Source organism: Manis pentadactyla, chromosome X (genome assembly GCF_030020395.1).
Source record: "Manis pentadactyla isolate mManPen7 chromosome X, mManPen7.hap1, whole genome shotgun sequence".
Taxonomy (NCBI): Eukaryota; Metazoa; Chordata; class Mammalia; order Pholidota; family Manidae; genus Manis; species Manis pentadactyla.
Window position 1 is genome coordinate 2,348,190 of NC_080038.1, and position 27,780 is coordinate 2,375,969.

A 27,780-nucleotide genomic window follows, 5' to 3' on the forward strand; every position below is an offset into this window, starting at 1 on the left:
CAGGAGAACATAAAATTTATAACATCGGATCAAATCTATCTAAAAATTTGCAAGCAGGCTATGAGTTACTAAGTCATACCTTTTCCAGAAATGAAAGGCTCTCCAGAAAGATAAAGTTTTTAATTGCCGGCATATTAAATGAAATAGACTCACCACCAATATATCTGAGTTTCTGAGACAAAGATAAGATCCTTAAAGAGAGCAGACGGATTCACCTTCCTGAGGACTACTTTCTACCTAGAAATGACATATCCCACTCTCAAAATACTTCTCCCCCAGTGAATGATATTAAATACAACGGCTGATAGGGCTTTCTCTGTTCATGATCCCAGGGGATATGTCTTTATGCTGCAGTAACATTTATGATATGAAGTATACTGCTAAGATCAGTATTCTTTCTTATCTAGAAAGGATCTTGGAACAAAGATTTAAAGCGCGTTGCATTTCCTGTTTCAATATTCCGGAGAAGACAATGAAGGTGAACTTAAAAGTTTATCCTCATAGCAGGTCACTAAGTGATTGGTACTTTTTGTGATCATTTCTTTGCAAAACGATTAGCTAAATTACTCATTATCATACTAATGAAGAAAGGTGATGCAAATGTCTTTTAATTGGAGACTGTATGTTTGTTACTCGGTTATCTTCTACACCATAAGACTTGACCTAATTGTGGAAATTGTTCAATAATATATCTCATTCTTTTAGGGAAGGTCTGAGAGCTCACCAAATAGGGATGGGCACTCATGGTAATAGTATATATTTTTTTGCATGCACAAAAGAGCTGGAAGAATGGTAGGGCTATAGTTGATGCATTTACGTATCTGGGCAGAGGAAAGAAATACAAATCTTTCTTGCAATACAATCCCCATTAAATACAGATTACATTTTTCTTTGCGGTTAGAAGTCAAAAATATTTCCTCCACTACAATAAATATGAAGTGCCAAAAGCCACAGAAACCATATTCATCAATATGCATTTTTTGGAGATTCCTTAAAAGCAACAAGCCACAGGTACCCCCTCAAAAACCATTAGGTTCAGTGTTTCTGTTATCTTTAGGTAATTTGTGCCCGTTCTTTTTCTATTTCCTTGCCTCTCTTGAAGAGCCATGCTTTAGCTTTCTCTAAGACACAGCTGTGTGATTAAATGATTTATTTTCCCTACATGGCATGGTAACGCTCTCAAACATCCAGGAAAGCTGAACAAACAGTAGCAGGACCAGCCATACAACATCCACAGAGGGTCTGTGTTATTTTAGTGGGTCTATCACAGAGCTACTCATCTGTTCACGCCTAATTCCGTTCATCAAGCCGTCTTTTTACAGGTGTATATATTTAAAAATAAGTAGTATCAAAGTAGATAAGAAGCCTTTCGTTGCTATACCTGTTAGCATGCATATTACTGATATTTGCTTATGGCTTTTTATTTTACTTTCAGTAAAATGCACACACATAAGTGGAATACATGATCCTCGGTTCCCTGCTTATGGGTCCTGATGAAGACACCCACCAGTTCAACATAAACCTCCTGCAGGTGCAAAGCTCACCGGTCGTCAGCTCCGCCATGGAACTCCCCACTGATTCATGCCTCCGCCAGCAACTGTCTGATGTTTTTCATGGTAGGATTAACTTTGCTTTTTCTCAAACTTTGTATAAATGTTCTGTGTTCACTTTTGTGTCTGGCTTCTTCTAGCATCTTTATGTTTTTTAAAGGTTTCTCAATGTTACTGGGTATATCTGTAATCCGTATCTTTTTATTACTAAGTAGCCATCCATTGCACAAATACATGACACTTTACATGCGTTCCCCTTTGGCGAAAAGGCGGGCTGTTTCTAATACTGGACTATTATGAATAAAACTGCGGTAAGCATTCTTGTACAAACGTCCTTTGCATATTTTCATCTCCCTTGGGTAAATACTGAGAGGGGTACGGATGCAGGATCTTAGCATATGCGAGCTTGCAGAGTCAGAGGAAACTGTCAGTTTCCCACATTAAAGTGGGAAGGTCATTTTGCAACCGTGTTTGTGTAATTCCCTTGGATGGTACACACAGAGCCGTTTCGAGTTACACATTGCAGAATCGCTGACGGCCGTTTAAACCACCACAACCACCCTTGTCTTCCACAAAGAGTTCATTGTGGCAGCCTGATGGTCACTTCACAGTGTGGATGTATTTTAATTAACTTTCTGATTTGTTCACTTCCTTTCATCTGCTTTTATTTCCTGGAATATCATTTTATACGCAAGGCAGGTGATGCTTTCTTTCTACATCAAGGGACATATCAAGTTCACTTTGTTATTGCAAAGGGATACAGAGCTTGTTAATTTAGCACAGACGGGCTCACCTGAATTTTCCTCTGCGATAGACTTTATGCAATCACGTATGTCTTGAAAACATGATAATGTGACCATATTTGAAAGAAGTCATCCTAGTGAGCGCTTTGATTTCCTGTCCCTTCACCTCTTTCTCTGTTCCCTCTTCTGGTGGAAGACTTTGTTCAGCTGTGGTTCTTTAGCTTTTCTGCAAATGTGATGGAGGCCTGAATATTTGACCATTGGTCCACTTTGCCAGCATCGTTAACTCCAAGCATGGTGGGCTTTTATTAATGAATACAAGATAAAGAGGGTCCAGTGGAGGACAGAACAAGGCCCCGTGCCTTGTGGATGCGGCCACGGCAGGAGGACTGGGCGTGGACGGGCCGACCCTGCCCTTGGGCACTGCCACCTGCTACGTGACAAGACGGCAGGAGCACCTAGACTTCAGTGCTGAAGGCAGCGCACACCTGACTCCTTGCTGGCATTGTGGCTGCATTGCCAAGGCCCGTTACGAAGCACAGGTCCCCAGTGTGGGATGATGGGGACACAGGGAGCTGTACTGTGGCTGTGGAAGTGAGCTCGGCTGATTCTCTGCAATGTCTGCCTCTTGCCCAGTACATCGCCAACTGCTCGGCGCTGGGAGAAGCTTATTCTGTTGAATGTGTCCTGAGGGTCTGAGAAACTATTGTTCACCCACTACAGTGGGTATCAAAGCATTATCTTCTTAGCCAAAAATTGGAAATGGTGTGTTTTTTCCTGTGGTTCCTTTTAGCTATAAGGATTTTAAGCAGCAGCAATGAAAGGACAGAAAGCATGAGGCGCCACGGGTGCAGAGGTCCCGAACCAGTCTAGAATTCCGTAAGTAAGCCAAGGATGCAGGTGCCCTCGGCGCTCTGGCTTGGAGGCTGGCAGAATGGCCCTCACTACGGATCCACAAAGTAGTGACTTTCCTGAATGACTCCAAAATGCACCAAGTTCACAATGCGGCCGTGTGCGCGTGGACGCCTGCCTCTCCTGCCTTTGGCCAGATGGAGACGCCACACTCACAAGTCCTTGGCTTTTTTGTCTGCAGGCTCCTTCTCTTTCCTCAGGCAGGCTGGGAAGTTCTGCTCTGCATCTCTTATTGACCCTTCACGTTGTGCTAACATGTTCCTTTCCTGCCTCTACTGGAAGCGAGTTATAAAAGCTTTGTATCATTTATTAAGCACAGAGCTCTTTCTGTCTGGTGGATGGTTTATTATACATACTTACACTGTCACCTACAAATACATTGGGTGTGCATTTGAGGTTTTACAAATCTGAAAGGAATTTCTCGACCAGCTACCTAGGATCCTTTGGGAGAATTTATGACATCGGCTCCGGTTCAATGAAGGGATAGTGATGGTGCCTCTAGACCTATTAATGCTGAGATGCCCAGAGAGCAGACATACACACATACGTGTTGGAATTTTACAAGTAATTTGGTGACTTGTACATATTCAGCTTTTATCTTCTAGGGAGAGAAAGGGTGATTAATGGTACTTAGTGGTAGGAGGCAAAATGAACAACAGTGGCCATTTTCATTCTCTCTCTAAAGTTTTAAAGTAGAAGAGTAGCATGATGGCCAATTTTAGAAACTTCATAGATGAGCATACTATATGCTGTCTCTAACTGGAATCGACATCGTTGGGTTTCTGTGGCAACTAAAGGAGATAAAATATGTGCATGGCGCGTATTGCTGATATCAAAAACCAATGTGCTAGACAACCCGAACAGAAGGAATATGCATTCCTTCTTTGCCAAGACGTAGTTCATGAATACATCACGTTATTGATTTCTTAACTGTGATAGTGAGATCATTAAAAATGTCCACGTATAAATGTCCAAGGTCTCCTCCATTTATAACCCGTTACTTGGAATTAGAAGGTAATTCTCATCAAAAAGCAAAGGAAAAAAAACCCCTCTCTAATACCAGACTCGATACTGCTGAACGGGAGGTACACTGAATAGAAACAGTGCTCAATGTTTTCGCATTTCTTATGCAATTTGCAAGAGCCAGTGGCAGAACGAAGTAAAATGGAAACTGGAAAATTACATGTGTCTTAGCCATGCTGCCATCAATAAATCACTTGACCCTCAGCAACTGAAGTTCGAAATTGAGGATTGTGGAGGACAGCAGAGGATTGAAAGAGGTGTGTGTGGGTTAGTGTGTGTGTGTGTAGGAATCCCATTGACAACTTTTACTTCTTCAAGGCAGATTGGGGAGATTTTTCCAGCTCTGGGTCAATTTTTCCTATAATCAAACCATGGAGAAAGTATGAACCTGGCCAAATGCCAAACCAGACAGATAAATCGTGGTTGTTTCTGTTCTCTGTTAATTTAACATATACGTCACACAGACTGTGAGGAGGTCAAATTATTCCTCACTACTTACATCTTAAACACCAGATTGCAGTGTTTCTATACTTAGTTGACCCAAGTTAATATAATATCAGAAACTTTACATAATCAAAAATAAGACACGGAAATGAATCCTACATTTTTATAGGCTATGAAACCTTCCAAATGGGTGAGCATACAGAATTTTTTTTGAATGTCATGCTCCTAGTCCAAATATATGTCACGTCAAAATTCTTAGCTTCAGAGAAAGGAAAAAAGGTTTAAACAAATGATTTTTCAAAAAGAATGCCTAAGGGTGTGCAGACAGGACTTTGCCCTACAAAATCGCACCTGGAATAGCAAAGTCATAAGCATTCCATCCTGTTCTTTCGTTAACGATAACTCGAAAATTTTAAAGAAAGGATGTTATAGAATAAAGACACATTGCATTTTCTTAGCTTTTTATTTTTATTTTGCTTTTCTGTATTCATAGTATGGCAAAATCATGTGTCCCTAAATTCATGGTCAATGCTTCCATTCTACCTTGAGCCAAACACGTGGAAATAATGTTTTAAAATAACAAATTGTCCAACAAAAGTCAACTTTTTCTCTGTCCATACATTTAGTAAGTTGTTTCATTCATGTACCTGAATAAGCTAATATTTGTTGCATTCCCAGTGGTGATAATCTCTAGGGATGAAGTTTTTAATAAGATATGCGTTCCCCACCCCAGAATTCTATTACAGCGCTTTGCTAATCCAAGAGGGGCTTTCAAATGTGCAGAGGAATAAACCCGGGGACATATTACAAATTAAAACGTATGGGCCCCACCCTGGCCTGTCTGAATCACATCCTTTGGTAGGAATCTGTGTTCTCACAAGCTTCCCCTATTATTCTTTCACACATTAACATCTGAGAGCCATTGTTCTAGTGTGTTATTTTAAAAAAGATTATACAAAGTGATCAATAAAATCGACTGTAGAGAAGAGAAGCAAAAATCTTAAATTTGGCAAGTCTGTCCCCAGAAAGATCCACATCAAATCGCAGACCACATTGTGTTGGGGAGGCTTTAAGCAGATGCAGGTCGGAAATAGGTTAAGAAATGCACAAGAGTGAAGATTGAACATTTGGGATTATAGGTTGCTCACTTAGCCACACCGTTTTACAAAATACCACATGGCTTAATGTAACGTGTGTTTGCTAATTCAAATTGCTCACACTTCACTTTAGTAAGGTGTTCCATGACTAGCACATAGGACGTAAGTATGGCGACTTGAGTGGGATGAATATCACTCTTCATAACCTCACATGCCTCCTCTCCACACTAGACCTGAGTAAAGGTAAGAGAGAGATTGGGAGCCGTATAATCTCGCCTGTCCACCTGCCTTCCTCTGGGATGGACGCAGCTGAACGGTCTTCAATCGCCTGACAGAAACCATCCAATCGAAACAATGGGATGATGAAACGGTGGCTTATCTGCAAATGCAGAAGGGCACTCAAGGTCAAACTATGTGGGCACACAGTGTGTTTTCTTTATTCATAAGCCCCTACTCATTAATGGACCACTAACTCGTGCACGTAGATGGCAGGACACCTTTGAATTTAGTTAACACATTTATGAATGGCTAGGAAGTTTGGGAAAACAGAGAAGCAACCACATTACTATAAAAAATTTAAAACAGGTAATTAACTTCCTTATTGAATAACTGCAATGTGCAGATGTGGAAATGATATCTGAATTCAGATGTAAAAAGGGTCAGAATTAGAACATTATCTAAAATTTCTCATGTTGAAAACATGGATATAAACAATTTTAACTGGGGTGATAGTAGAGCTGAATGTACTTATTGTTTTGCCTAGGTAATTTTTCATCAATAAATCATGGTCCATTTTAAGGACTGAACCGTGGATTTGGAGTGACGCCAGCATTATCGTGCTACCTGCTTTAGTCTGTATGAATGTGTCACAACGTGGAGGTGACATTAAGAGCCATGAGGCTGACCTGCCAGAATGGATTAGGTAATCAATCATCAGCAACCAACCGTGTGTTAGCCAGCCACACTCAGGTATGGAGAACACTGCAGTTGGACACATGGATAAATTAAAATTAAAGGCTTATAAGAAATGTATGTGTACATTCCAGATAGAGACTTGCATAGTTGAGATAGAACCTAAAATTTACTTCCATAAAAGGGCTTTGTGTTCAAGCACCCATGTGTAATCTGACTCTTAGCCAAGTTATTCCAATAAACAGTCCTGACATCGACTTCCCTGTGACATTGCTCATCACGAAGATGTCCAGCCAGTGGGTGCTCCTTGCCCCTGTGCCCTCCCTGCAGAACCTGAGATGCTAAAAACGAACAAAGGAAATAAAGATAACCACCTGTGTGGAAAGAAGGATCTTACTAAACAAAGTAGGTTAACTATTTCTCACGTGAATTTTTTAATGCAATAATTAAACTGGAGAGTCACCAGCCCTGCACAAGTATTGTTTCATTAACTTCCAGATTTCTGTTAATTGACAGGCATGCGAAGCAACCTGGTGTGTGCAGATAATAAAATGTTAATGCAGGAACATTATTTTCATGCTCAGCTGCTTTTAGTTCCTGAAATAAATAGCATTTCTCTGGGTCCATTAGCTTTATTCCTCTTCTGCATGAAGCATAACTTCATCGCACTGAAAGCGACCATTGTGATCATCTTATTTTCTAGGAAAATGAGGCATTTGAAAGAAGAAGGACTTACCCAAGGTCATTGACTGAGCACTGTGGTAGGACTAACATTCTGCATATGACTTGAAAATGACATTTCTTTAAATAAGAGACTTTAAGATTCTTTCCCCCTTTTCGGGTATGAGTCTAAAGATGATGACTTATTTATCATTCTGAGAATTAGATGGAAAAAAAAACTATATGAATGTCTGTTTTCAGGATTCCATTCTTACTGGCATATTTAGGGGAAAAAACCCATTTCTTATATTTATTCACTATAAACAGTTAAAAAAAATGATTCCTAAGTGGAGAAATTGGCAGGCGGGTACATTTTATATGGTGCACTGTATTTTGCTAAAATTCAATTCACTGAAAACGATTATAGGAATCTAATAGGTAATACAGTTGTTTAGAGGCACAACTTATTTTTAATCAGTGTTTTTTAAAACACTGAAATCCTCACGTAGAGGTAGGTTGTGTTAGGATGAGGGAGTTCACACACATCGATAAAGAACAGAACGATTGTAAGATATTGACGATCCGTGAGCATTAGAGGAATCAATTCCCCACACTTTAGTGTTCACATTCTGGACACATTATAGGACAAGAATATATGTTTTAAACCTAAGAATTCTGCAATCTTGTTGACTGAAACAGGACTGTGTAGGGGTTGAAAAAGAAGAACGTGCCTTGGGCTTTTTATATTTGTTACGACGACTAGGATATCAGTGTCAACTGTGGTTCTATTAACTTACTAACAAATAAATTGAGTTGGTTCTCAATAAATATTTCCTGACACATGAGTGAATCAATGAATACGTGAACTCCAGGGGATGTTCCCAATTCCCAACTCATCTCTTCATGCTTCCAAGAGAATAGATTAAAACAGGTATTAGGATATTTTTGCTGAGGCACAAATTTTAAATTTTGTAAGAATCAAATACCTGAGAACATCTGCATTATAACACAAAGGGCTCCTGTCTCAGTAGAAACTAGAAAAAAAAGTACAACAGAAAAAACTTGTAATTTGAAAGAACCCCATTAACTGTCAAGGCAGCCCACTGGTTAGATGTGGGAACTACGGCTACAGTGTCAATCATATTACAATATGTAAGTGTATAGAGTCAATATACTGTAGACCTTACATTTATTTATACAGTGTTGTATGCCAAATATACTTCAAAAAAATAAAACCTACACTATATATATGTTAAAAAAAAGAAAGACCAAAGAAAGGAGTAGACATCCAATTTTGGCTTCCATTTCAAGTTTCCTATCTCTGTCTTAAATTTGAATTTATTATTTCCATATACGTTTCCAGACATTATATATCCTTTTAGTTTTTAATGCTGCTCACCTTTGGTCAGAAATGAAAAATTGTGGTACTATTTCTGAGAACTGCCAAACGATAATAATGGGTGTCGCTGAACATTATGACCCTTGGATGTAAGATCATGCGACCAAGTTGAAATCTGAAGAGTCTGATAAAGCATGAAAAGATACCTCATTCACTGTTACACACTATATCTTGTACGTGAGATCAGTGGCTCAAAATTATCTTTCCCAACAGAAGTCTCGGCTCTTTTCACCGCCTTTCCACAATGTGTCCTTTCCTGCAGGTTTTGTTCCTGACTTAGTAACTCTATCACCCAGTTATTAAACTGGGAACTAATGGGATATCTTATGTTACACTTCTTTGCAACACTCAGCCGACCTCTGCTCTTACTCTACCCAGTCATTCCATTTTCTATACAGTCGACAGAAGGATCCTTTTAAAATATACATCAGAGCATGATCCCCTACTTAAAACCACAAATGCCTTCACCCCACACCTGAAATCATTCCAAACTGTAAGCATGCCTTATCTAACCAAGAAGGTCAGAACGGTGTACTTCTCTGTCCCACCCTTATCTTCCTGATGCATCGCAAGGACTTCCCCCCACTGAGTCAAATGTTCTTCCTTTGCCTATTATACTTCTGCACAAGGACTTGCATGGGGGCCCCATCTCTTCCTGGGGCTTCCCCGGGAAAGTCCCAATCGGAGACAACGCATCCTTTGTTAGCTATCCTAATATTTTATGGCCATCTCCTCGGTTACACTTGAGCACGCGCTCCTGTTTATTTTCTCTGCAGCACTGCCCGCTCTCTCCTCTGATGTGCGTATGCCTGGTTGACTTTGAAATCCCTCCTGCTGGAATGTTCTCTCGTCTACTTTTACCGCCATATGCCCAGCTTTTAAACTGACGGAGCTCACACCGACCAACAGGGGAATGAATGGTGTCTCCCCATAATTCCTGTGTTGGTGCTCTGAGCCCCCCGACGAGGACCTCAGCATGGGGCTGTATTTGGGGACAGGGTCTTTCAAGAGGCAATTAGGGTGAAATGAGGTCATAGGGTGAGGCTGATTCCACTGGATCTGGTGAGCTTACGAGAAGACGAGACAGACATGCACAGGGGGTGACCCCGTGAGGACAGGGGAGGAGATGGTGCTTACACACCCAGGGGGGACGCTCAGGAGGCCCGGCCCTGCCCGCACCCGGACCTCAGAGTCCAGCCACCAGGATGGGGGACATAAGTGTGTGTTTTTTAAGCTCCCTGGTCTGTGGTATTTTGTTATAGCAGGTCTAGTTCACCAGCACAGTCCTCAGTAAATTCTAACCCATGTTCATCCAATCTTCCTTCTTGTAAAGAAAACAGAACTGTATTTCAGTGAAATAATGAGAGGTCCTCAAAGCCTGCTTTCTCCTGTGGCTTGTTTAATTGTGCCCGACTGTTGCCCTTTATGACATCAGGATTTTGGAAAAAAAATTAAAATAACCATTCTCAGGAAAGCAGCTCCTGGGAGATTGTCTCTGCCCCCAGAGTGTTATAGGTCAGGAAGCTGATTCAATGTATGACCGTCCATCTACATGGACAGAGAAGTTCCCTCCACGTAAGGACACAGACTGACCTGGAGAGGAATCTCTGCTTCTGGTTTTGAGAATGTCAGAAAGCCCTTCGTGCTGAGCAGTGGTAAGACGGAAGTTTGCACGTAAGGCTGCAGCCGTGAGCAGCCCTGAGCTCAGGGCGTTTGATCGCCGTGGACTGAAGGCTCTAGGGAAGTGCTGATGGATGAGGCAGCAAGAAAGAGCTCATTTTTCAGTTGGTTTATGCCAGTGAGGTGAATGGTCACCAACGGGGTGAACTCCGGAGCACCTCCATGAGACATGACGCAGGTCAGGGACGTTTCCCATGCAGAGGAGCTCACCTTTCCAGAGCCTTCTCCCAGTGGTGTATTTGACAAGTAACATTGGATACTACAGATCATTGAGTCCTTGTAAGGAGCCCACGCTACGTGACAGTCCTAACGGAACTCACTGAATATGGCTTAGCAGGCAAAGCAACGGAGGTGCATCAAAGAACATGGAATTAATGACTTTCACCCCTGCGTGGCTGGGGGGTGGAGGCTGAATCTCTGAACTTCTCTATTTACTTCGTTTTCTGTGAATGTTTATGGAACGAAACTGGACTGGGCTTTAAGGTGGCTGCCTGCCCAGTAGTTCGATAATCTTAGGTTCCCTACTGGTCCATCTCAATAGGCAGGGGAAGAAAGTGACATGAATGAACACAGGACATGGCAGAGCTGTGAGGTAGGATCTGTCCCCTTTGACACATGAAGCATGTCATCAACACTCACTGACAGATAATATGTATGATGAAATGATGACGGAGATGAGGGTGGTGGTGCTGTTTTAAGGATTATGTGAGTATCAGATATGTTGCTCGGTCAGTACTTTTCAAACTCGATGACACACCCCACCCTTTACAGAAGCAGCTCCCAGGATACCCATTTCCAGTAATGAACCTGTACATGGGTGAAGCCTGGAGGTCTCTTGGGCATTAGGGTGGAGGCACTCCACAGCCCTTCCATAGGGACGTTCCCCAGAAAATGCACCCTGATACCTTTAGGTGTTGGTAACCAGGTGAATGCACACATTGGAGCATTTCCGGGGATGCTCTGAGTGGCTGTTTCCATGACCTGGGCACCGTTTGGTGAGGGGAGGCACTAAGCCCCACCTGGAGTGACCGTAGCTGAGCTCTAATGTTCCTCATTCAGGTGTGCTTGTCACATATCAGGGTCCCAGTACATGGGAGCCTGCTCTAAATTTTCTCCCTCATCTCCAGGTAAGGGCCAGATCCCCGCTTTTGAAGTGGGATGGTTTCACTGATCTTCAGAGGAAACTGACCAGAATCACTGGTCCCTGAAGACTCCACAGAGGATGACTCTTCAGGAAACCCAGTCTAGAGTACACAGCATCCATGCTGTTCGTGATGGTGGGCTCAACTCACAGGTAGGGAAAGAGGAGAAAGGGCAGGGTGATACTGGAGGCGGGTACTGATTACAGTCTTGTAAGCATTCACCCATCTGCCATTGGCTAGAACTCCATTGTGTGGCCGTGCCTCGTTGTAAGAGAAGATGACAAATGGAATGGGTTTGATGCTTCTCTACCAAAGCTTGACAGAGACTGAAAAGCTGGCTAAACAGAGAGACTTCAAGAGAGTTTAAAAAAAAGACACTTGGAGTGGACTGTGCATTTCAGGGATTCTACATGGTCCAACATGGCCAGAGGCTAGTGTGCTGATATAGGCAGAGTACAAGACAGAATTTGTGGAAGGGAGAGATCACAGAGTCCTTTGTGCAGAACATCAAGGAGTCTGACTTGTGTACTCAGAGGAGGACTAGGGAATGATATGAATCTTGACATCAGGTGTGTTTGTTTGAAGGGTGGTCCACACAGCATTATGACTGATGTGTTAAAGGACTCCGAGTGTACAAACGTCCTCTGAGGCAGGACAACTGGACACTGCAAACATTTCTGTTTATGTATCCCATTTAAGAATGGGTAGGTTTCCTAAAACATCGAGGAAAACCCCAAGGTATATAATATGCAAAAGAATTGAAATGGCATATTGAAGAAGTATTTGCACACGCAAGTTCAGTGTAGCATTATTAGCTGAGGTACGGAAAATGACCTAATATGTCCTCTGACAGATGAATAGATAAAACTAAGGTGCTGTATATACACAATGGAATACTATTCAGCTTTTAGAAAGAAGAAAGTTCTGCAATATGCGATAACAGGCATGAATCTTGAGGGCTTGACGCCAAGTGGAATAAAGCAGTCATGGAAAGATGCACGGTGCATGATCCCACTTGATGTGGAATCCAAAATAGTTAAATTCATGGACTTAAAGTTTGAAATGGTGGTTTTCAGGGCTGAGAGGGAGGGAAAATGGGTAGAAATCAGTGGGCATAAACTCTAGTTAAGCAAGATGAACAAATTCCAGAGATCTTCTGTACCACATTGTACAGGAATACTGTACGAGTCTGTATGGGCCACAGTATTATACTGGACAATTAAAAATCTGTTACAATCCTGTTAAATGTTCTTTAATACTTAAAGAATGAAAATAAAACTTCCAGAAAGGAAGCGAAATTCCAAGAACCCCAAACGATGCTAAATCCAAAGAGCAGAAACAAATAAAAACAGAATGCAGTGAATTAAAACCAAACATGCGGGCAGGGATCAAAGACAAATGTTCAGGTTTTCTGCATGGCTGCTTTTTGGACGTAAATGCCACCCTCAGACAGGGCTTCTGGAGGTTCGAGCTTGGTGCTCTCAAACATCATGTGGAAGCAGGACCTGAGAGCCGTATGTGAGGTGGAACCTTTGGCAAGAACAAAACTGGCCCGAGGTGAGTATTTAATTTTGCTCTGAGCAGAAGCCAGAGCAAACATCTCCAGGGGAAAGCGAGTCCCACGTGGGATGCCGATGCCACATCTGAAGGTCAAACATAAGATCATAAAATAAATAACCAAGAGCAAAACAAAGGAGCCTCTTTAACTGACAACAGCAAAAGATTCAAGACCACAAAACCACACTGCGTTGGAATTATCCTACAAAGAACAGAGAAACCCAGGTCTGAATCTTTAAAAGACACTCGCCTAAGGCCGCGAGACTCTCGAAAGTCATCTGTGTACTGGCAAAAAAGAACACAATCAAAGCTTTAGAACTAGAAATGCTTTGAACGTAGGAATGAAAAGACATGGATCACCATCAGTTTATCCACAGCTCAAGGGAATGGATATTAGGAGAAAACAGAAGTATACAAACATCTAGTTCTGGGAGAAAAACAGGAGAATAGCTAAAAAAATATATCAAGTACTAAACATCAAGATCGTACATGTAACCCTTGTGAACACAAGGTATAGGCCAATCAGGACACTAGGTGGTGAGTAGTGTCTCTTTCTGGAAGGGGCTGGTGTTTTCTTTGGAAGCCCTTCTGAGCACCATACCCTTGATGGATGACCTTTCTTGAATATTCTCTCTCTGGGTCCCAGGCTTTCTCACTTTTGTTAGGCATTGTGGGAAGCATTTGCAGTGGCTGACCAATGTTGATTTTTGCTGATTTTATTCTGACAGTAACCTTGTTATTTATGGGGCCCAGACAAGGAGCTTTCTATGGCTTCTGAGGTTTTTTTTTTCTGTTGACAGGCACCTTATGTTCATAAAGCGACCTGAACCTTTCTTAATTGATGTTTTTGGTTTTGTTTGGGTTTTGCCTGTCTTGTACAGGAGAAGAGCAAGTGTGGGGCCCTCATTTGGTTTTGCAGGATGGATCCTTTTTACCTCTTGCCTTTTTGCTAGTCAGATTCTCATCTTTCAGCAACGAACCTTCAAGGCAGGCGTCCGCTTCCCCAGGAGTCTCTATCCTCGGTGGGCATTCTTGCTCCAGATGGTCCCCTCTACTAAATCAACATCTATGAGCAGTTGCATTTTGCTATAAAGATATGATTGAGCAAAAAATAGATGTGGTTTGCATTAGAGAACAAATGCAAGAACTACAAAGGATCTTGGCTATTACCATGGCAATGAGTGCATTTTTTTTTTTTAACAGAACATGTTAATATGGAGGGAAGGACAGTCATGTAATTGCTTAATGAAATGGTGCAGGATGAGGGGCCATATTCACAGGCAGGTCCCGGGGCGTCTGTGATACTGAAGGCTAGTCAGAATGACTTTGTGTTGCTTTTTCCCCCACGGGGGTGGCTAAGTGTAAAGAAGAATTTATTCAGGGGAACTAATAAGCGTGGCTTTGTGAGGAAGGGGACGGATTAGAGGTCCTGACAACCATCTACGATGGCATCAGAGGACAAAATGCCTCCCTGTAAGAGTCCATTCATGTGCAAAGGCAGTGTCTGTTAGATCTGACTAAAGCCAGAGATGGGAGTTTATGCACCAGTATCCGAGAAAATTCAGGCCCAAGCCTGAACTGCAAATCCACAACGCCGCTCCAGGGTCCCCTCAGGCCTGTCCTCTGCGTCTAGTTCCCAAGGCACCTTCTGGACACCATTTGGCACAGAACATGGACCCAGGATCCACTGCCAGCCCGGATTTGAGGACAGTGAAGGTCTGTCCCAGGGCTGTGTTTTTAACCTTAGAAGGAGGCCAAACAGTCCTATTAAAGCCTAACCTTATATCCTACTTCAATGGCACACCGCTGCTGTCTTATGTTATTTAGTATGAAGGATGAAACACGAGATGTTTAGGAAAAAAGAAAAAAATACTTGTTGGAGACGTAAAGATGCTTTGTTGTGGTTACTTTTATTCTTTTGTTTCACATACAATGTCCTGCAGGTAAACAGAAATTACACATTATGCATTGCCTCTCTTTCTACTTTTCTTAGTCACCATGCTCCTTAAGAGAACACACCATGTTTCAAAATCACAGATAGATGGGAGATAAGAAATGCAAATGCCACCCTGACGTGATCCAATACTTGATCACATGGGCACTTAAAAGATAACTATGCCGAGTTTTCACACTGTATGCATCAAATCAAACAATATTTTTATTGGTGCAAATAATGAGCCAAACCCAGATCACACAGCCGTGTCTACATACGGGGGTGTCCATTTTCCAGTGAAGTTCATTTTGCAATCATTTGGCTACATTTTAAAGGGGAACAGTAATCCTGAGAAAGACACGATTGTTTCTGAAGATTGAGGAGAAACATGGAGAGCAGTGCCTGGAATAGGATAACATCAGGCCCGTACACTTTAAATACCTCTTACCCAATTCAAGCTTCACAACATTGCTTTTGGACTAGAAGGTCAACGTCTTTCGGTTTCTGATCAGGCTGTTTTTGCACATTCGTTAACCCACTTTTTCTGTTTAAAAAATCCATGAGCGAGGACCACTGTTTAGAGAAAATTTTCTGTAACTGAAAGTGCTCATTTTCCATGCTTCCCAAGTTCATCTACTACTTCAGGTGCTAAATAATAGTGGCTGTAAAGAGAGGCTGTTCTTCTATGACATCAGTTAAGCTTCTTTGAAATTGTATAGTTCACAGAACACCTACACATACCTTCATTCACTTAATTATAATGTTAACTGGAAGGTGTGCATGTGTGTATTATGTATACAGTATATATTATTTATATGTTTATTAGAAGTATTTGTTATTTGTGCATTGTTACATATACATATTACTATTTATTTTAAAATATTATTGTTATATGTTGATTATATTGCTATGTGAAATGACTAAAATATGAATGGATATCACAAGAGATTAAAAATAAGAGAAAACCATTTCCCAGAAATCACCTATAACCAGCCTTGTCTTATGATGTTGTCACACCGTGATTTACTTTGACAAAGCAAATATGTATAAAGAACTCTGTTCTCAACATAACAAATATTTGCTTAAGAAATAGTAATGTGTAACAGTCATACACAGAAACCATTTAATTTCAGCCTTCTTGAAACACAGCTTAGGACATTATACTGAGAGTGAGGTGGGTTTTTTTCCCTAACTAAAACAATGTTCTCAAAATGAAAATCATCCCATTTCCATTAGATTCTATTCTACATGATTGCAGTGATGTTGAATTTTTGAGAAAGGGGATGTAAAGTTAGGCTTTGGACAAAAGCAATAGGGGAAAGTAAATAAAGGGCCACATGTTACGGTGACTGTTAGCAATTCTATGTCATAAAAGCCCTCGCCATTTAGTTTTATTAGTCCCAGAAAAGTGACTTTATACTTCACACAATCCTATATGAAGATATTGCATTCATTTACAAATATGAGTATGTATGACATGAGAATAAATGTGTACTCCTATTTATGGAGGATCTATTTTTGCCTGACAGCTTATTCATCCCCACGTACCCCTACCCGATCTCCGTCCATGGAGTAAGTTGTTACACACAGGCAAGGTGCTAGCTTTCAAGTGTCCTGGGTTGTATCTCTGAGCGTGGGTCCCCAAACACGGAGCCCTGATCTGCTCAGCTTTGTGGCTCAAGGGGTCATCTTCACACCTGCTGACCGTCGCCTCTGTGACATCACTGATGAGGTCACAGGCACTCTGATGTCTTGCCTTTGGGCCACTCATCAGGAGCTCCCATGTGGCCTGACAATGTTTGGTGATTATTTTCCACTGATGTTTCTTAGAGAAGGCACAGCCTTGTTCTGTCCATAGAGGCTGCTGGCTACCAAGTCCCAGAGCCCCCTGTGGCCCTTCTCGCACTTCATGGGTGATGTCCTGTGACAGAGTTGGACACATGTGGTCTCTGAGTCCATGGCAGATGGCTTGCTTATTTTTGATCATGGATTTTGTGTGATGGAGGAAATTTGGACACGGCACCCTGGGGGTGGCTTGTCTCTGCTGGGACTGGCTGAGACAGGTAGGGGATGGAGAATCTACGTAAAAGATGGCTTTTCCGCTTACATGCCCATCACCTGGATGGAGTCGACTCAAGCCGGCACGCCCCTGGGAGGGCTGACTAGAACACTTGAATGTGGTGTGCAGTCACCGGGGATCGGGGCACGGAATGGGGGCTGGCTGCTGATGGACTGCATCCCCGTGGGTGCCCCTCACACACATGGGCTCTGCAGGAGCTTGATGAAAACTGGCTACACAGCATTTTCCTTTCTGCCATACCCAGTCGGTCCTGCTTCAAGGGGAGGGGACTGAGGTTCCCATGTGTGATGTGGTAGAGGACAAATTATTTAGTGGGCGCTTTTTAAAGTAGCCTGCGTACAGCCATACTTGCTGGAGTGTCCCTTGGGGGGTTAGCGTCACAATAACAAAAGCACAGATCAGCATTCACACGAAGAGATGCCCCCAAATCCGTAGCATGGCTCAGTGATCTTCAGAAACTCAAGGAAGAATCATGCAGGTGCACCAGAACATGAGAGCACAGACCCTACTCATTGTTGTAGGATGGACGACCTGATGGCGACTGTCGTCCAGTCCCTTGGAAAACTGAGTATTTTAGGGATTAGACGTAGGACGGCACAGACACAGCGAACTGTGGTGTGTTTGTTGTTAAGAGGGAGGCAATGAGACTTTCTGCCTCGCTGAGCCCAGGTGGCTGTTAACGCAGAGGGGATGTACTTCGTAGGGTGATTTGTAGGCAACATTGCTAAACATGGAACTTTTTGGAAAAAAAAAAAAGAAAAAAATATATATATTTCCAGTTCTACCCAGTGGTAAGTTGCTTAAGATTCTTGGCCTGCAGGACACATTATACATGTGGCACTACACCTGTGCACGTTTCTCGATCTTGAAAGATTTTGGTGGCAGCCATGACCGCAGATGCACGTCACGCCGTTAGCCGCGTCTGTGGGACCAAGCTGATATTCAGACTGGGCTGCACGTGGTATTGTTTCCCCTTTTAGGTCTTCTAAAAGGAAATCACTTGTGAAAATAATTGAACGTTTGCTTCCATGCCATCGTGGCATCGATGCTGTGACTCACCCTGGTAGACACAGATTTCTGACATACTAAATTTTGTAGGTATTTTCCATGAACATATATTGTACTTCAGGAGAATAATTTGGAAAAAGAGAAACATTACAATGTCTGTGAGTTGTTCTGTAAGAATTAATGTCCAAAGCACCAAGATTTGTTCCTTTATTCCTTTATATTTTTTTGCAAGGGAAATAGGAAGATTACTTAGAATAGCTTGGCTATCATTGATTGGTTGTAGGACAATATATAGGTTTTGAGTTCTGTATCTTTGTCTATGAACATTTATATTATATATAAATTGGTGTAATGTATGTGGTACTGCAAGACTAAGATTTTACTTGATGTTAAATTTAGTTTATTGGTGGACAACTTGGCTTGCTTAACAAAAAGGGAAGTTTATGTTATTCTTAGAACTTTAAAGATATTTCCTTCTCTTACAAATGGCATCACTAAGAAGAATTTTGGAAGAAGTCTGTCTCATCCCTTTGTTCGAGAGTTGGTGTTTTTCACTTGAATGCTCATTTGTATATTTTTGTTATTTTTAAACTCTTGCCTTTTGGTAATTTCACAGTGCATACTTTAGAGTTGTTTCAGTCTTTTCTATAGGAACAAAAATATGATTATTTTTATTTCTACAATTACTTTTAAGACTTGGCTGTTTTTCCATTTAATTTTGAGGGGTTCCCTCACACCTTTCCTTCTCAGCGTTGATGGATTTTTCACCGCATTTTTTTTTTGTTTATACGTCTTCCACAGTTTTCTGTACCACTTGACTTGACCTTCCATTTCTGTATTGACCTGTGGCAGTTCACGTTGCCCTATTCCTCAGGCCTCTTAAGATTCTTCTTGGATATGATTCATGTCCTGTTTGATTATGTAAATCAGATCCTGCCAAGAGTACTGTATTTGAATCTCTGCAGAGCAATTTGGAGAACTCTGTTTCCCTCTATTATTCCTTTTCTCCACATGTATTTCCCCTCTGCATTTTTCATACATCCTTGCTATGGATTTACTTTCATGAACCTGGTGCTAGACTAAGTAGCCAGAATTTGTGTGTGGAGATTTGTGTGTATACACAAATCATGTCTTCTTTATCCACTCAACCATCAATGGACATTCAGGTGGTTTCTACATCCTGGCTATTGTAAGTAATGGTGCAGTGAGCATGGGACGACAAATAATCTCTTTGAGACCCTGTTTTCATTCCTTTGGGCAAATACCCAGAAGTGTGCAGCTCCAGGTTTAATTAGCAATGAATCTCCACCCTGTTTTCCTTAAAAGCTGCTTTACATTTCTACCACCTGCGTACAAGGATTCTAGTTTGTCCACATCCTCACCAGCACTTGTTGTATTATTTCTTATCATAAAGGCTGCCCTCACAGGTATGAGGTGCTGTCCCATTGTTTTGGGGTTCTGATTTGCATTTCCTTGATGATAATGATGTTCACCTTCTCATGGCCCCGGAGATCATTTGTGTCCTCTCTGGAGACACGTCTACTCAAGTCCTTTGACCATTTTTTAATTGGGCTGTCGGGTTTTTTGCTATTGAGGTATAGTTCCTTATACTCTCTTGCCTCTGTACTGGCTGTTAACACGGCTAATTCTTTCCACACAATGGGAAATATTGACACTGGTAGTGAGAATAGCATTTCTGTGATCTCTGTCATTTCAGTGGATATTTCTTATTTCCTCTGTAAGCATATGGTGCCTTTTGGGTTAAACACTTAATTTGGTGTCATCTTTTTTTTTTCTTAGTTGATTTTGGTTTTCATTAGGTGATGTATTTTTGCATTTTCCCCATTTAAAAATCAGGATTTTACTTGGAATGTATTCAAGATATTTTGTGATTCATCTATGATTAATTTTTATTCTTTCCCTTTGTGATCTACTAATGTTGCTTTGCATTTTCAAGTTTTCATATTTAGAAATGTTTCCATGTATTTTCCTTTGACCATTTAATTTCTGACTGAAATATGTCCTCTGAAAGTGTCCGTAAGAAATGTCCTTTACTGAAAATAATTTTCCTGTTATCTTTACACTCAAGACACAGTGGGGCTGGATGCAAAAATATTTGGTGCCCACTTTGTTCTTTCATCTTGCTTTATCCTAAGCTCTCATATGGCAATTAATATTATTATGGGGCAATTGAGGCCAGTCTAAATGTTAATCCTTATAAATCAGACTAATACTTTAACCAAAGATACTTTCTACTGCATTCAGTATTTCTTTCTAACTTATGACTGATTAATTATCCCTCACATGAGTGTTTTCCTATAGTGATTTCAAGGGCTACGAAACACATTTCTAAAATTTAATCTGTAATTGATACACAGTATAGCTTTAGTTTGTTTTCTCAACTCCAATTATACATATAGCAGACTTCCTGACATCTCTCTCCTTTTCTAGGCCTTTTGATTTCTATTTAAGTGACTGTATTTTTCATACACTGACCCTCTCTCCATTTTTTCCCCTGTCAATTGGTGTTCTTCCCTGATTTTCATTTAATCTCGATTCCTGTGACTTTTTCTTTTTTTATTACTGAGTTTCGTTCATGTTTGACTCACACTCTTATTTTCTTGCCATCTCTTTCTTGAGTTATTGTAGGTTGGCCTTGTTTTTCTCTTCATGGACATGACCTCCTTTATTAGACGTGAGCAGGTAGTTTAGCAAGTAGTGTATGAAATGTATTGTCTTTAAGACCCTGCAACCCTTTTTCTGTGTAAGTCAACATCCTCGTCATGAAGAGCATTATATTCTACTGGGGATGTCTACTGGGGAGACATCCATACACTTCCCTCGATCTTTTAAGATGAGGCCCTCAGTATTATTTACAATTTCTGCCTGCCTCTCTTCTGTGTAGTCTGCTACTGATATTATCATTCACTCTAAAATGCCTAAGCTTACCCAGTATGGTCACAGCTTACAGATTCCTTACTGAGGTTATGAATCAGTGGCCAAATGAGGCAGGTTATCTCAACAGCTGCCGACAGCTTTTCAGTGTGAATTCGGAGCAGGAAAATTTAAAGGGTATCACAGTGTGCAAGTTGGGTTTTGCCCTGGCTGAAGTTCACCTTCACATGAACAATCGGGTGTAGATTTCAGTTGCCATTGCCCCAAAGTATCGATGTGCTTTACCTAGCTGCAATGATAATTAGATAATTATGATACTTAGTGTCCCCTTTCCCCTTTCCTGATTTCAGATTGCCATCCGCATGGTGTGTATTTTTGTTCTGGTGAACCATTATAGCACACAAATATCTCTGCAACACATTCCATCCTTATCATTCCCATTATCAAGAAAATGTGAGCTGTTAGTTAATACAGTCTTATTCCAGGCATGGGGACTCCAGTAAGAAATCTGACCCCTCAAGGGTTGTAGGCAAGTGCTGAAGAAAATAATCATTTCATTTCTATGCTGATACATTTTTTTGCAGGATGCATAAACATAAATGGCTATGTGACTGACAGTAAAGAGTAAGATACTACATCTGACTTGGCGCATAAATCAGGGAAGAAAGACTGGTGACTCATCAGTGCTGTGTGCCCCTTGTCAAGGGAGTTTGAGACATGAAATCTCACTGATGTGGGTGCTAATAAGCCAAGGAGCCGGTGTGCTCTGCTCCACAGCATGCGGGCGAGTGCACAGACAGCATGAAAGCCAGGTATCATAGCAGGTGTGTGCCTCGCAGAGAAACTCAGAATACATCTGTCGTTGCTGGGACTGGTTCAACATGATAATTCAATACTCCAAGCTGAACTGTTGATGGCAAACATTTGTGGTTTTGAGCAAGAGATGCTTGGAGGTGAGACAGGTAAGGATGGATGCTTGTAAGGGGGCTAAGGTGTGGATGGCAGATGAGGAAGTCGAGGTGTGAGATGCAGATGAGTCAAGAAGTCCAGCTGCCAGTGAAAGGAAGGAAAATGACATCAGGAGACATCATGTTGCTGAGGTGCATCTTGGCTGTAAGTTGTGAGCCCTGGAAATGGACGTGGTCTGCAAATACATTTAGGGAAACACCACCAAGGACCTGGAGAGATGACAGCAACCAGGTTGTAGAGATTAATTCTGAAAATTGTACATAAAGGTAACTGGAGGGCAGATATACCCTAAAAAATTAAGATGAATCTCAACAACAGATGTGGCCACGAGAACTCAAATCCTGTCTTGCTTTGAGGCATTAGCAGAAGGAGAAGATTGGCCTTTGGACTTACAGGTGAGGGCTGACTGGTCAGCTTAATTTGCAAAACGGTCATTGTTTTCTAATCTGACGAATAGTCTATAAGCAATGGTGATGAGAAGTGACAGCTTTGAATCTTAGGATGTAATTTACGGGCACATCAGTTGGCATTTTGAGATGCACGTCTGTGTGAAAAAACAAGAATACTAAACATTAAAGTATTTGAAGTGAGCTGGATAAAAATTAAAGATCATCTAGGTAAATAAAGGATAAATAGATGATAGAAAGATAAATAGATGGATGGAGATATATGGATCTACATAGATATATATGGATCGATACAGATAAATGATACATAGATTGATGACAGGTACCTAGATAAGTAAATAAAACCTAAAAATTTTATAATTTTTACAGACATGTGAACAGATTATAATCTATATTTTTCAGATACATTTATATATGACATTGTATAGGATGTGTATCTATAAAAATTAACAAGATTGAAAGACCTACCATGTTTTCTTATTGGAAGATCGCTCCAGAGAATATTAATTAAGATGTCAATTACTGCTGATTTGAATAGACTAAGAGTACATAGGATTTCTTTTTTAATGCATTTAAATGTCCTCCATGTCATTTCATGGCTTCATAGGTCATTTCTGTTTAGCTCTGAATAATATTCCACTGTCTGGGTGGACCACAGCCTGTGTATCCATTCGCCTACTGAGAGGATGTCTTGGCTGCTTCTAAGTTTTGGCAACTAGAAATAAAGTTGCCATACAGGCTACACGCTGTGTGACTCCAACTCTATGATATTCTGGCAAAGGCAAATCTATGGAGACAATAAAAGGGTCAGTGGCCGCCAGGGACTGGGGCAGGGAGGGATGGATAGGTGGGGCCCAGTGGATGTTTTGGGCGGTGAAACTATTCTGTATGACACTGTGATGGTGGGAATATTACGCACTTGTCCCAACCCGTAGGGAGTACACCGCCAGGAGTGACCCTAATGTAGACTATGCAGGTTTGCAGATGCTGCTGCATGATTTTAGGTCCACCGGTTGTAACGAATATCCCCTCTGGTAGGGATGCTGATAATGGGGGAGGCTGTGTAGCAACAGGGGACAGGGAGCATATAGGGAAATCTGTACCTTCCTGTCAATTTTGCTGTGAACCTAAAATTGCTCTAAAAATAAAGTCTATTCAAAAATTAACATCATGCCACCCAGCAATCCCTCTCCTAGGTTCTTGCTCAAGTAAAACCGAAAGGCACAGCAATATTTGTTCAGGGAGACTCAAGATTAAACCATTAACAGCTGGGCCCCCCAAAAGGTAGTGCATACACATAATTAGAATGGAGTTTATCTTAGGAATGACTGACACACTGACACTGTCTGCAATGTGGGTAAGTCTCAAAACTATATGTGGGGCCAAAGAAACACAGAACCGCACCCTCTCAGTCCATGCATGTGTTGTTTGGAAATGGGCAATCTAATTTAAAGCAACAGAAAACAACAGAACATACCGCTGGTTGCTTAGAATAGGAAAAGAAGAATGATTTGAGTGAAGGATGCATGAGGTATGTTCTGGGGTCACGGGAATGTTCTATGTTTTGATGATGGGAAGCATATGGTTACGCCATTGTACACAATTTTCCAAACTCAGGGAGCTGTGCATTGAAAATGGAATGCCATCCATTGTGTGCGTTATACCTCAAAAAAATAAATGAACCGTGTACATGACCTACTTGTATGAATACAGCTATGGCATACCCAGATTGGGTAAAAATCAAAGTCCAACAGCATGCTATTGTAAGAGATGCATATTAATTATAAAAATCCCATTCAATTCAAAGCAAATGGATGAGAAAGATTGACTACACAAAGACCACTCCTAAAAATAGCAGAAGTAGCTATTTATAACCAGATAAATGTAAATGATAAATGGGTCAAATCACTTAGAAAATTAAAAGTGCTGAAAACTGTATGTAATAACAGAGATTCAGAATAGATGGTGCACACTTCTGACAGATCTGAAGTGAAAAATGGACAAATCCTTAATTACAGAATCTGTTTTCAACCCTCCTCTCTCAGAAATTGATGAGCAAATAGATAGAACATCAATAAGAGTAGAGATGACGTGACTAAGCCCGTCCAGTGACTTGGGGTCACTGAGCTCCACAGACCATGTACCAATAAGAGTAGAACACACCTTTTCTCCAAGTGCCCACGGAACATCCTCACAAGGGCCACAGGAGGCTGAGATTCAATCCAGTATATTCTTTGACCAAACCAGAATTAAATTAGAATTCACTGAAAACAACTGAGAAATCCAAATATTCAGCAATTTAAGGAATGGTATTTCTACATAGCCCGTGGGTCACAGAAGAAATTACGAGCAGTGTTAAAAACCCAACTTATCAAAATGTGTGGGATGCGCCTCAAGTGGTAGTTAGAGGCATATTTACAGCTTTCTATTTTCACATTAGGTCTTTAAAAAGGATTAAAATCAATGTTGTTTTCCCTTAAGATGCTAGAACACGGGCCAATTAGACCCAGCATAAGGAAAAGAAATAATAAATACATGACTGTATAAAGTGGTACATCATTGAAGTAAATCAATAGAGAGTATATATGTTTGCAGAAGATTTTTTTTAAGTGCCCTATGATTTCCTGGGAGAGAAGCCTGAGGCCTGGGGAATCCTTCTTAATTTTAACAGAAGTAAAATGAGGCTAAGGGAAGAATAAGAATAGGAGAGGGGTTCAGGATAAACAGGATGCAGTTTTAGAAGCTGGAAGCATACACTGTGAGGTGGTCCTTCTTGGCGACCCACAACATCGTTGGTAAGATTCCTGAGAAGCTTCCAGGAGCCACCTTCTGCATGGGGATGGCAGGGGCCTAGCAGGTACCTGGCATGTACCCAGACAAGGCAGAGAGAAGCCTGTGGACACGGTGAGGGACATCTTGGAAACCTGGGCTGGGGAATGCAGACACTGTACGTGGTCTTCTGCAAAGGTCTACTGGCCACTTAGAGAGACGCTGAAGAGAACGTGTTTGGGGAGCACAGAAGAGTTCCTGTGGTTTCCATTGTGTGGGAAAGGCAGGCAAATGAGTCAATTTAGGGTGCTGTGCAAAGGAACGCAGGGGGACAGGTGACTGAGCTGTGGGCTTGATGGGAGGCAGAACACAGGAGGGTTACTCCAGGTGGGAGGACAGGGCAACACCGTGAGGCCCTCAGGGCAGGGGTGACCTCCTAAGATTCACACGGACTTTGCTATTTACTGCGGCTGAGATATGAGCCCAGTCACATTTCAGAAGACACACGGGGGGCACCTTTGCTGGGCACGGTTTGTGGGGGAAGCAGAGAAGAACGAGGCCAGTGAGGACAGCCACTGTGGTCACTGCAGAGCGGGACCACTGGGCTCAAATGCGGGGTCTGGCCGCACTGATGGTGGGCTGGATGGGGTGTGCCTGGAGAGGTGAGCAAAGGATGCCGGAGGCCGTGGGGCAATGCCAGTCAGAACTCCGAGGGAGCCGGCTGGTGGGGACGTGCCCCCGGAAGACCCTGGACCTCGGTAAGTGGTCGTTACCAGCACCCGATCTGGATGGAGCCAGTGGTCGTGATACTTTGTTTGGAATAGTTTTGCACAAGCAACAGTGTGAAAAACAGATGCTTTGCAAGCTAGTACACAGCCTAGAAAAGACTGAAAAAGAGAGAACATAGAAAAGACAGAAAAATCCTTTGCAGTTGAGCCTGTACCAAAGCTTTCCATGAACACTGGATGGTGAAGTCAGGAACTGTTTTTATTTACTCTGTTTCATACAAATTATTAAGAAACCTCTCTGAAAATACTTATTTTAAAAAATAAGGGTTTTTTATTTTCTCCCTTTCAGAAGATGACCCACCGTGTTCAACCAGTGACCCCTCCTTTCAAACACCTGTCCTCACCACTCACCGTCTTTCTCTAAAAGTGTTTTATAAATGGAAAACCAACTAGACTTAGGCTTTGGACTTAACTTTTACATACAGATCTGTAATCTATCAACGACACAAACCTGTATTATACAAAGAAAACCGAGTATCCCCCCTATTTCCTGGAGTTGAATACTATAATATTGATGATTTGGATTAAGTTTATCGTAATTTCTATATAATATTGTTCTCTTTACTAGCAGTGCATGGAAATGCATTTAAAGTTATATCTTATAATTCTGCTCCTTTTTATAACCTGAAAGTGAAGTAAAAATAAAGTGTTTTGAAACAGCAGCAGACTCACTGAACCCAAGAATGGACTAACAGTTATCAAAGGGAAAGGGACTGGGGAGGATGGGTGGGAAGGGAGGGATAATGGGGGAAAATGGGAAAAATGGGGCATTACGATGAGCACACATAATGTAGGGGGTTGGGGACATGGGGAAGGCAGTATATACAGAGAAGACAAGTAATGATTCTATAGCATCTCACCACGCTGATGGACAGTGACTGTAATGGGGTACGTGGGGGGGACTTGATAATAGGGGGAGTCTAGTAACTTTAATATTGTTCAAGTAATTGTGCATTAATGATACCAAAATTTAAAAAAATTAAAAAAATAAAGTGTTTCATTAAATTACATTTTACAGGGAATGGTTAATAGGAAATTTTCATACATATGTGAAGTTTCATTTTTTAAAAAAGACATATGCTGAACGTTCAAGAGTTATTTTATACGATGAAGACAGTCACCAAAAATGCAACTTCTAACAGAAGGAAAGTGGGAAATAGTAGGAAAATGACCACTTGTGACTTCTTAAGGAAAGAAGATTTGAAAAGCTATTCGAATCACGATAAAAAGGGAGTTAAAAAAAATTTTTTTTTAAGGCATCACTATGAATAAGCCCAAACAAGCATTTGGTGTCTCTGTAAAAAAGTTTTGAAAGGTGGAGGAAGATCTGTGGAACGAAGATCAGAAAGTCAACCTCCTTCGAGTGGAACATCGTGTCTCAGGAGTGAGATTTAAAATAGCTGTCGATTACTAGGAGCTCTTTGGAGGTTATTTCACGTGAGATTTTCATATTCAGTACAATCTATAGGCTGCAGGGGAAGCTTGGGGAGTTACGAAGGGAGGTTAGCTTTGTCCCGTTCTCTTTACCGAGTGTTGTTCAAAGTCCAGCTGTCTGCCCCCCAGAGATACGGACATGATGCCCACCGGACTGTTCTTTTCCTGTATATATACGCTGGGGTGGAAATGTGGAGTATTCTGGTTGTGCGGAAGTTTAATACTAATATGAACCCATTCTGGCTTGATCCTCATGCCCAACACAGAAGAACAGTTTTACAGATTTTGAAGTTTTCTCTTTCCCCCCTCATCAAATAAACAGCCCTGGTCTTGGCTTCGAAGAGAGTGGTTGGCACACACTTTCACATCCTGGTATTC

General features: G+C 41.4%; 1 long non-coding RNA gene across 1 annotated transcript; it reads left to right on the forward strand.

Moving 5' to 3' along the window:
• Window positions 1-1,514: 1,514 nt before the first annotated feature.
• Window positions 1,515-26,445, forward strand: LOC118935943 (uncharacterized). Its single transcript, XR_005034057.2, has 3 exons — window positions 1,515-1,616; window positions 11,548-11,714; window positions 26,258-26,445. It is a non-coding gene; the product is annotated as an uncharacterized LOC118935943 (long non-coding RNA).
• Window positions 26,446-27,780: the final 1,335 nt, after the last annotated feature.